The sequence below is a fragment of the Dermacentor silvarum genome, chromosome 6 (genome assembly GCF_013339745.2).
Source record: "Dermacentor silvarum isolate Dsil-2018 chromosome 6, BIME_Dsil_1.4, whole genome shotgun sequence".
In the NCBI taxonomy this organism is placed as follows: Eukaryota; Metazoa; Arthropoda; class Arachnida; order Ixodida; family Ixodidae; genus Dermacentor; species Dermacentor silvarum.
In genome coordinates, this window is record NC_051159.1 from 1,048,332 (window position 1) to 1,061,668 (window position 13,337).

At 49.7% G+C, this 13,337-nt stretch overlaps 1 protein-coding gene across 1 annotated transcript in view; it reads right to left on the bottom strand.

Annotated features, from left to right (window-relative positions):
• Positions 1 to 13,337, bottom strand: part of LOC119455804 (Down syndrome cell adhesion molecule-like protein Dscam2) — a 317,386-nt gene that overhangs the window by 127,014 nt on the left and 177,035 nt on the right. The window lies entirely within an intron of this gene.

Here is a 13,337-nt window from a genome sequence, read left to right on the forward strand (position 1 = left end):
GAGAAAGAAATTTACAGAAGAATAAAATTGGGTTGGAGTGCATACGGTAGGCATTACCAAATCCTGACTGGGAGCTTACCACTGTCGTTGAAAAGAAAAGTGTACAATCATTGCATTCTATCGGTGCTAACATATGGGGCAGAAACGTGGAGGTTAACAAAGAAGCTCGAGAACAAGTTAAGGACCGCACAAAGAGCGATGGAACGAAAAATCTTAGGACTAACCTTAAGAGACAGGAAGATAGCGGTGTGGATCAGAGAACAAACGGGGATAGCCGATATTCTAGTTGACATTAAGCGGAAGAAATGGAGCTGGGCAGGTCATGTAATGCGTAGGATGGATAACCGGTGGACCATTAGGGTTACAGAATGGATACCAAGAGAAGGGAAGCGCAGTCGAGGTCAGCAGAAAACCAGATGGGATGATGAAGTTAGGAAATTTGCAGGCGCAGGTTGGAATACGCTAGCGCAAGACAGGGGTAATTGGAGATCGCAGGGAGAGGCCTTCGTCCTGCAGTGGACGTAAAATATAGGATGATGATGATGATGATGATGATGATGATGATGATGATGATGATGATGATGATGCGGTGTGAAAACTTCTACGACGAAACACTTGAGTGGCAAGGTTAGTGGAAGCTCATCTCGGAGGCCGATTCACAGGACGCCGCACCAATCAGTAGCGCAATTTCCGCCTCAAAGAAGATCGACATGCACACTTATTTCTTCACTCTGAAATGTAATTCAGGGGGCCTATATCAGCAATGTCAGCAGCTTCGACAAGATCAGCAGCTGACACCACATGTGTGTGAAGGGCGATTTTAAGAACACTTCTTCATGCGCGATTTCACCCATGGAAATTTAAGTAAGCTTTACCGAAGATGCAGAGATATGGTGCGTCCGCTCAAGTCTACAAGTCTACTGTGATCACAAAACATGGTTAATACCGACAACACAAGGATAGATTAAAGCAATAAACTGCGAATGAAGTCTCGTGCAAATTTCGCCAACTTCCCCGATTTCTGTGCCGGCGGTTGCGGCGCTCGCCAATGCGTAAGTGTCACCTCACGCTTACTGAATCCGGCAATGGAAGGTTCTACGGCTCGCAATTTTTGCTTGTGTGAAATTAGAGTAACATCTCATTCAATAAAGTTTGATTGGAGACGTGTGTTTCTATGCAAGGAACCGACGGCTGGTACTATAAGTCTGCAGGAAAGGTAAGTGAGCTTCTTCCTGTAATAGACAAAACGTGGCGAGTTACGACGTCAAAGGCAGGAAGGATTTTTCACAAAGCTTTAGGAATGGCAAAGTACATTTAATTAAATGGGCGCAGTAAGATGAACACCAAGTGCAACACCCTTGCTCCAAACTTCTTACTCGCCGTGATGGCTCGGTGGTTTTCATTGTGCTGCTGAGCTAGTTTGAGGTCGCGCGTTTGATTACCTGCCATGACGGCCGCATTCCGAATGCGAAACGCTCTGGCACTTATTTGTAAGCGCACGTTAAAAAATTGCAGATGTTCAAAAAGTAGTCGGGAGTGCCCCTCTGTGGCGTCTCTTATAGCATGTGTTTCGGTTACTTCAGGACGTTGGACCTCATAATTTAATGGATTCAAACAATATTCGGATGCACCGCATCCACAAACAAGAAGAAACTGCGTACCTGTTCGCAGCCTAAAACTGCGAAAAAACTCACCATTTGTTCATACCACTTTAGCTGCAGCGCCAGTTTCTTGCATATAAGCTAGAAAAATGGCTCCCGTCCGTGTTCTTTACACTGTTGTCCGTGTCGGAGTTTTCGCGCCTAATACCATTTCTAGCTAGAAAAATAATTCCAGCATTTCGTGTCTACTGCCAATAGTTGAATTTCCCATCCAGTTTTTGCTTGCACTGCTCAGAATTGTATTTGAAGTGTACATCAAAGCTGAAATCAGCGGCAACAATATTGTTACGGGGAGAATATATATCAATGGATATATTTACAGGGTAAGGCGCACAACGCTGCAGCAATCGTTCAGGGGAGCGCGTGCACACCAGAAAAACCACCCGTCGTCGTCGTCATCGTCCAAGCACCGACCACAGGATCGCCGCTCGTGACATTACCCGCCGGCGGCAGAAGCACCGTCCCGGTGCAATTAGGGCCCGGGCCGAGAGTGGTACGGTTTAAGACGCGAGACATGGACTATGTCACTCGCGATTGTTGCAGAGGCCGACGTAGGATTTAGCGGAGCGATTTGATAGGTCACATTAGTGACTTTGCGTACGACGCGGTAAGGGCCAGCATAACGGGAGAGGAGTTTTTCGCATAGGCCAACGCGACGTGACGGGAACCACAGCAAGACGAGCGATCCTGGAGGGAAGTTCACCTCCCGGTGTCGGCGGTCATAGAGACATTTTTGATTGACCTGTGAAGCCGACAAGCGATCGCGGGCAACCTGACGGGCGATGTCAGCACGGGCAAGAGCATCACGAGCATAGGCAGAGGATGTGTCTGCGTGAGCATGAAGTATGGTGTCCATAGGCAATGGTGGGTCGTAGCAAAACAGTAGATAAAAAGGTGAATAGCCAGCTGTGTCGTGACGAGAAGAGTTGTAGGCGAAGGTCACAAAAGGCAAGTTAATGTCCCAGTCTCGGTGGTCCTCAGACACGTACATAGCAAGCATATCTGTGAGAGTACGGTTGAGGCGTTCAGTAAGGCCGTTTGTCTGTGGATGGTACGCAGTGGTGAACTTGTGATTGGTCTTGCAAGAACGAAGAATGTCGTTGACTACTTTAGACAGGAAGCAGCGGCCGCGGTCCGTGATTAACTGACGAGGAGCACCGTGGTGCAGGGTGACGTCGTGAAGAAGGAAATCGGCTACATCAGTAGCACAGCTGGTGGGAAGTGCCCGTGTAACAGCGTACCGCGTTGCGTAGTCAGTAGCGACTGCAACCCATCTATTGCCAGTGGTCGACATGGGAAAAGGCTCTAGAAGATCGAGACCCACCCGGAAAAATGGTTCACCAGGGATGTCGAGGGGCTGAAGGCTGCCAGCAGGCAGTAGGGCAGGAGTCTTGCGTCGCTGGCAGTGGTCACAAGCCGCAACGTACTGTCGCACAGAACGGTAGAGACCAGGCCAAAAGAAGCGCCTACGGATGCGATCATACGTGCGTGACACGCCTAGGTGTCCGGCCGTCGGTGCATCGTGAAGCTGGCGCAAAACAGTAGAGCGAAGATTCGCGGGAACAACAAGCAAGAGCTCAGCGCCGTCAGGCCGGGCGTTGTAGAGGTGTAAGGTGTCGTTGTGGAGCACAAACATCCGTAGGGAAGGGTCAGGGTGTGGTGAGTTGAGACCGTCTATAATAGGCCGCAAAGATGAGTCGCGGTGCTGTTCGTCAGCTATGTGGACGAAGTCTGTAATGGCCAGAACAAAGGTGTCAGGTTCATCTTCCAGTGTATCAGGGGGATCGACCGGGTATCGTGACAAGCAGTCAGCGTCTTGGTGAAGCCGTCCAGATTTGTAGAAAACAGAAAATGAGTACTCTTGCAAGCGGAGTGCCCAACGGCCAAGGCGACCAGTAGGATCCTTGAGCGAGGAGAGCCAGCAAAGCGCATGGTGGTCTGTAATAACTGAAAAGTGCCTGCCATACAGCTGTATCGGGAAGCGTTGCGCGTACAAACGGACAAACACAGGAAAAAGACGTGAACGGATAGAGCGCTCTATCGCGCTCTATCCGTTCACGTCTTTTTCCTGTGTTTGTCCGTTTGTACGCGCAACGCTTCCCGATACAGCTATGCACCAACTCGCCCAGCAAGAAGTTCTTCTAAACTACCTGCCATACAGGTACGGACGGAATTTTGCGATGGCCCAGACGAGTGCTAAGCACTCGCGTTCTGTGATAGAGTAATTTTGCTCCGATGGCGACAGAAGGCGGCTTGCATAGGCGACCACGCGGTGGAGGCCGTGCTGCTGTTATGCAAGGACGGCGCCTATACCGTGGCCACTGGCGTCGGTACGAACGTCCGTGCTGGCTGACGGGTCGAAATGTGCTAGAACAGGTGGGTTCGTTAGGATGGCAACGAGCGATGAAAATGCGTCCGCTTGGTCACGACCCCAAGTGAAAACGACGTCCTTCTTGAGTAGGCCCGTTAGAGGGCGGGCCACTTCCGCGAAGTTCTGGACAAAACGACGGAAGTATGAACACAGGCCAAGAAAACTGCGGACATCCTTGGCCGACCGTGGAGTAGGGCACTGACTAACCGCGCGGACTTTGTCAGGGTCTGGCTGCACGCCTGCAGCGTCAACAAGGTGGCCGAGTACGCAGATTTGACGGTGCCCAAAGCGACATTTCGACGAGTTAAGCTGAAGACGAGCACGGCGAAAAACATCAAGGACGGTGGACAGGCGAGTGAGATGGTTTTCAAACGTAGTCAAAAAAACGATAACATCGTCCAGGTAGCAAAGGCATATGGACCACTTGATGCCTCGAAGAAGAGAGTCCATCATGCGCTCGAAAGTAGCAGAGGCGTTACATAGGCCAAAAGGCATCACTTTAAATTGATAGAGGCCATCAGGAGTCACGAAGGCGGTCTTCTCGCGGTCTTGGTCGTCCACAGCGATTTGCCAGTATCCTGAGCGCAGGTCGATGGAAGAGAAATATCTGGCGCCGTGCAAGCAGTCCAGTGCGTCTTCAATACGCGGGAGAGGATACACATCCTTCTTGGTAATCTGGTTGAGGTGGCGGTAGTCTACACAGAATCTCGAGCTATTGTCCTTCTTTTTCACGAGTACGACGGGAGAGGCCCAAGGACTGCATGAGGGTTCAATTATGCCTTTGCCCAGCATTTTCTCCACTTCCTGTTGGATGACAGCACGCTCCGGAGCTGACACACGGTAAGGCCGTCGGTGAATAGGACTCAAACACGCCTCTTGTCTATGCTGTGTAAGGACGCCGACGTGCCTGACAGCACCGTTGTACAGACAGCAGCGTCATTTTTACATCATGATGTGAAGTGGGGAACTACGCTCGGTCGGCACACCTACTCCTCCAGCCACCATAACGTAGGGCACCCGTACTTAAAGAAAAAGTTGTCGCAGTTTCACCTGAAAGGCGAAGCATCAATTGCGATAGCAAATTTGAAGAGAGCTATACGGAGTAATGATAGCAGCTTTATCAGCTGTATAAACTTGGACATGCAGCAGCACCGGCAACACGCAGAACTGTTGTCGACGCCGCCGGCGTTTTGCCCGCGTTCGCTCAAAATGCGTGCGGCGTTGGTGACTGTTGCCGGAGCCTCTGATATAAATAGGCACTTGGTGCCGCAGCTAAACGTCGCCTTCCTTCCCTGCCCCTCCCCCCCTCCCCCACAGCCTTTCGCGCGTCGGAAGAAGGTACGTTTACTCTACATATATGGTGATTGTAGAGGAGGAAAGAGACGCCTACTTCTGCAGCCCTTAAGGGAGCACGGCGCAGAACGCGCGTTTGTTCTCCGCCGTGCGTTCACTCCCCGTGAAAGCGCGCGTCCCTCGCGCTCTTTCACTCGCACATACAGCGTTCGGCGGCGCGCGGCGACGATTTCATCTCCATTGACGTCATACGGAACCTCACGGCGACGGCGACGGCGACGGCAACGGCGACGCCGACGGCAGAAATCTGCTTTTGAGTGTCCATATAATTGCTATCGCAATAAAACAGAAGTAACACAGAGGACAAGAAAAACAGAAGAAGGTGCGTTAAAATCCGGGGTCTATATTTCTGGGGTTCTGCCTTCAACTGCGCGGTGACGGGCCCACTCATGACGGAGTAGTCGGCTTCTGTGTTCACTAATGGCGTGACTGCGCGTACGTTGGGAAGCAGGTCGAGCTCGGTGATTCTCGTCTTGCATTACGGTTAGGTCGCGGCATCGGATCACGGCTGTGTCGCGTTTTCCCAATGATGTTACGTTAGGTCGCCAGGTCTTGTTTAGGCAGCGGTTTCTTGGCTTCGAGGCTTTGTTCGGGTGGCGTCGTGTCCTCGTTACGTCGTCGAGATGGCCTCTTCGGCGTCTTCGTAGGCGGCGGACGATCTTCGTCACTTGGATGAACGGTAACCTCACCTCCATTGATTGCTGATTTTAATTTCCCAGATACGGCTTACGGACCTACCATGGGCTGGGTGAGTGTATAGTCGGTCGGAGCTGTGGCGACAGGTAGCGTTGTGGTGAAGGCAAACAAGAAGGACGTCGCGGTCGCCACTGAGGAGCTCCGGTAGTCCGCGATCTCGCGAGGCTGTTCTGCAAGCTGTGGACACGGTGCGTTTACGTCAAATCCTCGTAGTCCCATATCGCGGTATGGGCAGTGGCGGTAGACGTGGCCCGCTTCTCCGCAGTGGTAGCAAAGGGCAAGCCAAACCATAGTCTTCCTTGGGATGCAGTGCTTAGCGACGGGTGGGCGTGCTGGCTGCGGCGGCAGTGGACGACGGAACTTTCGAGTTACCGGGCCTTAGTGCGGGCGTCGACGGTATACCGTGACGGCGGGTGACGGTGGCGTAATTCATTGCTTCTGGCTGAGATAGACGCGGCGATTCAGAAACTTGCAGTGATTGCTGTAGCTCTTGGCGGATGATGTCACAAATTAAAAACACATGGAGCTGAGTGGCGGCGAACATTTTTTGTAGTTCTTCCGGAACAGCTTGTCTCATTGTCTCCCACCAGTCGTCGGGTAGAGAGGTGGACTTATGCAGAGTTGGGCACCAAGTGTCGATAGAATTGTCTGGCGTACATTTCCAGCGTCTATCGATCGTCTTGGCCTCTGACAGAAATTCTGCTATGGTCTTGGACGGGCTGCGCATGTGTCTGGCGAAGAGTTCTTGTTTTATACCGCACAGGAGAAGACGTACTTCGTGCTCCTCAGACGTTTCCGGGCCGGCGTGACGGAAAAGCCGAGTCATTTCTTCCGTGCATACATCGACGTTCTCGTTAAGGAACTGTACTCGGGCTTGCAGTAGAACGTCTTCAGGAACTCGCTGCAGAACAGGTGCCATGTCGTTAACGAGGACTCTCGATCTTCTAACCAATTCCATTGGAAGTCCTAGAACTTTTATGGAAGTCCTGGCGGAGTCCTCGAATGAAAAATAGAAGTGACGCAGCTTGTCTTTATTTGATTTTTATTTATTTATTAGTATACCTCTATGCCGAGAGGACGTCACAGAGGGGGTGGGTACAATGTAAATAGAAAACAAGACAATAAGAGGAATTCAGAGGGGGGGGGGGGGGGGGGCTTCATTTTGCTGCTACACCAGAACGTGTTCAGTAACAGCAGACTTGAACAACGCTTGGTTCTTCTTCTCTTTGGAGTTTTACGTGCCAAACTCAGTTCCGATTATGAGGCACGCCGTAGTGAAGGACTCCAGATTAATTTTGACCACCTGGGGTTCTTTAACGTGCAGCACAACGCAAGCACACGGGAATTCTTGCATTTCGCCTCCATAGAAATGCGGCCGCCGCGGCTCGATCCAACGACCTCGTGCTCAGCAGCGCAATCCCTTAGCTGACTGAGCTACCGCAGCGGGTCGGCAGTGGCAGCGATTAAGGGTGGAAGGTGATTTTGCTCTCTACTTGTCTTCGGAAGAAAAGAATGTAAAAAGTGATTAGTGCGGCACAAAGGAATGGCTACTTTATTTCGGTGGTCCACACGTGATGAAAAGTAGCAGGATCTGAGATGAATTCCTTGTGAAGTACTTCAATATAAAATAAAATTTTATGACAAGCAAGAGACGGGAAATCGTTCGTCTCATTACCAGGTCTGGAAGGTGAAGAGTGAAGTTCATAAAAGTGACACTGGCAGTAGGAGCATAATTATTGAGTATAAATGGAGTTGAACGGTTTAGATCAGATTCTAAGGTGTCAGTTAACGTTGACTGGGCTGGGTCCTATACGGCTGAAGCGTACTCAAGCTTTGGAGGCATTAACATTTAATATAGCTGTAGTTTAAGGTGTGCTGGCGCTTCGCGAAAGTTTAGGCGAAGGTAATCAAGAGTACTACACGCATTGTTGGTAATGTAGTTAATGTGAGAGTGCCATGAGAAATCATTCGATATGAAAACACGAAGGTATTTGTAAGTACTAACCTCCTCTAACTTAGTTCCGTTCAATCTGTAGTTAAAAGGCTCAGAAGTGTTAAAAAACGCGAGATTGCCATACTTTCACATTTATTTACGTTAAGGGTCATTAGACAAGTACTACACAAGTCAGAGACGCGATTATAAGGTCGGCTTAAAGAAGGTAGTTGGCGTTTTCGCTAGTTATTCTACTGTACGGTTATTCTGCAGGACACAGTCGTCTGCAAACAGTTTTATGGATGACTTCATGTTACGCGGAAGGTCACTGATATTTATTAAAAAGAGCAAAGTACCTAGAACTGAGCCTTGCGGAACGCCAGATTTAACGGCACAGGTATGTGAGGAAGGAAGGAAGTGCTGTTAGTCACAAAGCATTCTATCCATTTGAGAATTCTAGAGTCGATGTTCAGTGTGCCGAGTTTAAGTAGTAATAGTTGGTGCGATACTTTATAAAAGGCCCTTTTACGAAGTCTATAAACGTCCAATCAACCAGCATTCCATTATCTAGCGCTAAGATGACATCATGCATAAAAGTCAGAAGCTGAGTTTTGCACGAGTGGTGCTAACGAAAGCCGTGTTGGAACCTGCTGGCAAATGAGTTGGTTTCAAGAAATGTTATAAGGTTAGAATAAATTACATGCTCCAGCATCTTACAAGAGGATACTTGTTAAAGAAATGGGTTGGTAGTTTAAGGTAGAGTGTTGGTTACCGGATTTAAAGACGGGAGTCACCTTCCCCACCTTCCAATCAGGTGACAAACTGGAGCACTGTACAGACTGCACGAAAATGTGCGACAAAATTATGGAAGAGTACACTTCAGAGTTTTTCAGAAATTTCACGTTTATCTGATCAGTGCCGCAGGCAGGTGACAGCCTAAGTCTCCGGATTAAGTTACCGATTCCTTCAATTTCAATCACGAGAAAATCCATTGGAAAAAAACAGCTGTCGCATAGCTGCGGCCCCGAAACTGCACGCCAATCGGAAAAGCATTGCGAAAAAACGTCGTTAAGAACGGAACAGCATTCTTCATTGCGCAGTGCACGGCTATCAGAATCAGTAATTGTTATTACGGTGTCTTTCATTGGTTTAACGCTTTTCCAAAACTTAGATGGGTTAGTAGACAACAGAGAGGGAAGCGTAGTGCTGAAATTGTCACTCCTGGCGTTTTATTGCGATAGCAATTATATGGACACACCAAAGCGGATTTCTGCCGTCGGCGTCACCGACACCGTTAGGATGCGTGTGACGTCAACGCGATGAAATGGTCGCCGCGCGCCGTATGCTGTATGCGCAAGTGAAAGGGCGCGAGGGACGCGCGCTTTCAAGGGGAGCGAACGCACGGCGGAGAGCAAACGCGCGTTCTGCGCCGTGCTCCTTGAAGGGCTGCAGATTTAAGCGTCTCTTTCCTCTTTTAGAATTATCATATATTGACCCTTTTCGCGGCGATCCCGTGGGTGCTGCCATGTTTGATCACGTGGTGACGCGTCCATTGCTTGCCTCAACTGCCTCAGTTGCCTCCTTGTTTACAATGTAAGTGTATGACGCCCGCGCGGCTTAGAAAACCTCTGTTTTCGAAGATGTTGTAGACGGTGACTAGGTGGACGACACGAAGCTTTGATCACAGCTTCAGAGAACATGCAAAAGCGCTTTCGGAGCTGATTAAGCTATGTGCAAACGGCGCAAGCAGCGTATATGGTGCTTGTTCTAAAAGCGGGGCTAAATATGTATTCCAAGCTATATCCAAACATTCCGCTCATGAATTCAGTCAGGATTAGTGTGTTTTGCTCTTTATCTTTATTCGGCAAATATTTTGAAACAGTGGCTTGTCAGTTTCTGACTCAGTGAAGTTCCTCGGTGCGGCCACTATCTGATTATTTTCTGCCAGATCGCTCGCGGGTGTGCTCAGTACCGATAGATTGTTCTTTCTGCGCACAAGGTTTGAAACGTAGCTGTTTTGTACATTGTAATACCTTGTAGCAAATATATATTACAGTTAGTAACTCGCTTACTCTTGTGGACCGTCACGGAACATTCAGCTTCCACCATTCGTACGCCATCGGTGTAGTCCGTCATTTATTGTGCGTGTACATTGCGCATATATTCAAGTGTGCGCCCATTCACTAATTCTTGATACGTCGGCGATAGAGTGGGCCTAAGTTTTCCTGCCATATGGGACAGATGTGTACAGATAACGTGCGCGAAACTTACTATGACAGGAAGCGGGGCTACTCCCTTTGTCATTGTTTAACGAGTGGTACTCACTCTTGCCGACGTTCTGGCGATGAAGCCCTTTCTTCGAAGGTTACAAGGCTGGTGGTGAGCGAATTTCTGTATCCTCGAGGAAAGCCGCACATCACCATGCGCCGGTAACACGTTCGGACAGTTGCAGCAGCGGTCCGCGAACTTGGCCACACAGATTCATTCTATTCGTTAACATGCCAGTCACTATTTTTGCAGCCAACTACTGCACACGTCTTCAATTCACATCATTCAATCTAGCACGATTGGAGCACAGTGTGTTAGCAAAAACTCAGTTGCATTTCCGACAGCTGATCGCACAGAAGCAAGGTAGAAGCGGTAATGGTTTCGTATTCGTGCGCGGTCGCTGAGGAGAGGTATGGCGCGCCGCCGTGAGTGCCAGCTCGTTTCTCTAAAACAAACTGCTCCCCGAAAAGGGTCAATAGAGAGCAAACGCGACTTTATCCGTGGCACGAAAGGCCGTGGGGGGACGGGCAAACGCCCAGCGCAAACGCCCAGCGCGAGCTGTGCGCCATGCGACGTCACTGCTCGTCGCGCATGCGCAGCACAGCTCTCCAGGAGCCACACGAAACTGCTCATCCTAGTGTAGCACACGCTACAAAACTCTCATTGGTAGGGAGCCTACATGCACATGCAACGCTGTGCGAAAAGCTAGTGACCTCACTCCCCACCTCGCAATAGTAATCTTTACCGGGAAACGCATGCGGGAAGCGCCATGTTCAAAAAAAAAAATGCGCAGATGCTTACAAAACAAACGCCCAAGCGCAGCTCTGAAGCACTTATGTAAAGAGCATAGGGGCGGACTTTCTGATTTTTTAAAGTCATAATTAGCTTGCATGCGCAGTTCTAATCATGACTGAAACTGAAAAAACCAGTTCAGTTATTCTTACATTTATCAAAATTTCTGACGATCGGGTCATGTCGCGGTAACCAGAACAATACTCCACTCAAACCGAAATAAATCGGTGCCGGGGGAACTCTGAACCGGTAAACAGAATAATGATAACCCGATCTTCAAAAAGGCGAATCAAGATAAATAAATTGTCTAGTGTTGCGCACTGTGATGAGGTTCTTTCAATAAATTACTCGCTACTGAGGCAGAGCCTCAGCGTATGAAATGACGAAGCCATTCGTTACCACAACAAGCCATTCATTAAAGAAAATAACGCGCAAAGAGAAAACGAAACTCAGCAAACTAATCGAAAAAACAAAAGAGGATTAAGTCTAGAAAGAAAGCATCGAAGTTACAGGGGGCCTACAGTCTCATAGTTCGCACTGCAGCTGTGAGATGAACTAGAAGCGGCGACAGAGGTGGAGCACGAAGTGGATTAGCGGTGGCAAAACTAGAAGCCGTCGAAGCAAATCCTGGTCGCCCCCAAGCGAACACCAGGGATCCAGTAATGCAGGAAGAAGTTCCGCAAGTTTCACTGTGACGTTGGGAACCTGGATAGGTCACCTTAGTACGGTAGAGGTCTTGTCACCGGACAAGTCCAAGGGCTTCACCTCTGCGACCGGTACAAGGGCTTCATTTCTTATCACCTTATCATCAGGCAGCCATGATCGACACTGCTGTGAAGACAGGCATAGTGGAGACGGGTAACGGCTAGACGCCCTTGCGGCGTTCGCCAGCCGGAGTTTGGGCACGGCACTGGAGACGCTGGGCCACCTGGGTCGGACGCCTTTACGACGTTCGCCAACCGCAGGCTACAGGAATAAGTTGGTTGTCGTGTCGATCCCAGGTGGGAGCCTGGAGCGGCCTTGGGCCAGGACCTCGACTGGCCGCTTGGTTTGGTTTGGTGCCTATAGAAATAGCACAACCCACTACGGGGAATTGGCCATGAATCGGGCGGCAGTGGGAAGAAAAATGAAGGATACCTAAATGGAATTTTCTTGCTTGCTTGCTTGCTTGCTTGCTTGCTTGCTTGCTTGCTTGCTTGCTTGCTTGCTTGCCTTTAAAAGTGGCTCGTACCCACTATGGGGGATTGGCCAAGAATCGGGTGATTGAAGGAAAACAATTATCGGAGTCTAATCAGGATCACTTTTGAAAATTTTTGAATGACGACAGGAATTTATTCATATAAGGTTTAAGAATTTAGCAAGGGAATCATCCTGATTCAATTATGTACCCCACAACAGCTGCACTACTGAAGAATGATATAATAACTGGCCGCTACTCCCGCACCCTGGTCATCTTCTTCTCTCTCTTCTTCCCCGTCTCCCACGATGGCTGTCGCTTGCTTGCTTGCTTGCTTGTTGCTCATTTCTGGCACTTGCCCACTACGATCACGGCACTCGCGCACTTCACATATCACACGCACTAACCGCAACTGAAAACAAGTCGTTTTGCAGGGTTGAGTCCCTGGTTAAAATTACTACTGCGTTTTTCAATGATAAATCTACTCGCAGAGCGAAACATTAAGAAGCAGTCGATACACCCTTGCATTTAGACGGCTTGTTCAGGTCTCTTGATGTCCGCACAGCATACCTCTCGTTGACGGCAGCCAAGCACCTCTCAAAAAGCTTAAGCTTATCGTCTGACTTCAGGTAGCCATGGGAGTAGCCGTCTTCATGATGATGTAACCCTCGGAGGTCCTTTTCAATCACGTTCTGTCGGTCAGGAGGATCACTCACCGTTGCATTCCGCGCTTTCACAAGCGAAACAAAACGCACGCCGCGAATATGATACGCGCGCCAAGTTCTCGCTCACGTGGAATGAGCTGATCGGAACTGAGGCTCCGAACACCGACCGCGCCGCCAAACAGAGACGAAAAAAATGGTGATACGTCATCGAGGCGAGGCCACGACATCGAGGCGATGCCCTGCCCCTGCACGGATTTGTTGTGGAAACGGTCACACCCTGCAAAGGAGCACGCTCGAGTGCGCTCGAGTGTGACGCCTTCGGAGCTTAACTTAACGTCATTTTTCCGGAAGCCGTAGCAGGCGCGCGCTCTCGCGCACCGTTTCCAGTGTGGAGCGCGTAGAGCGCGGTCCGTAATCACGC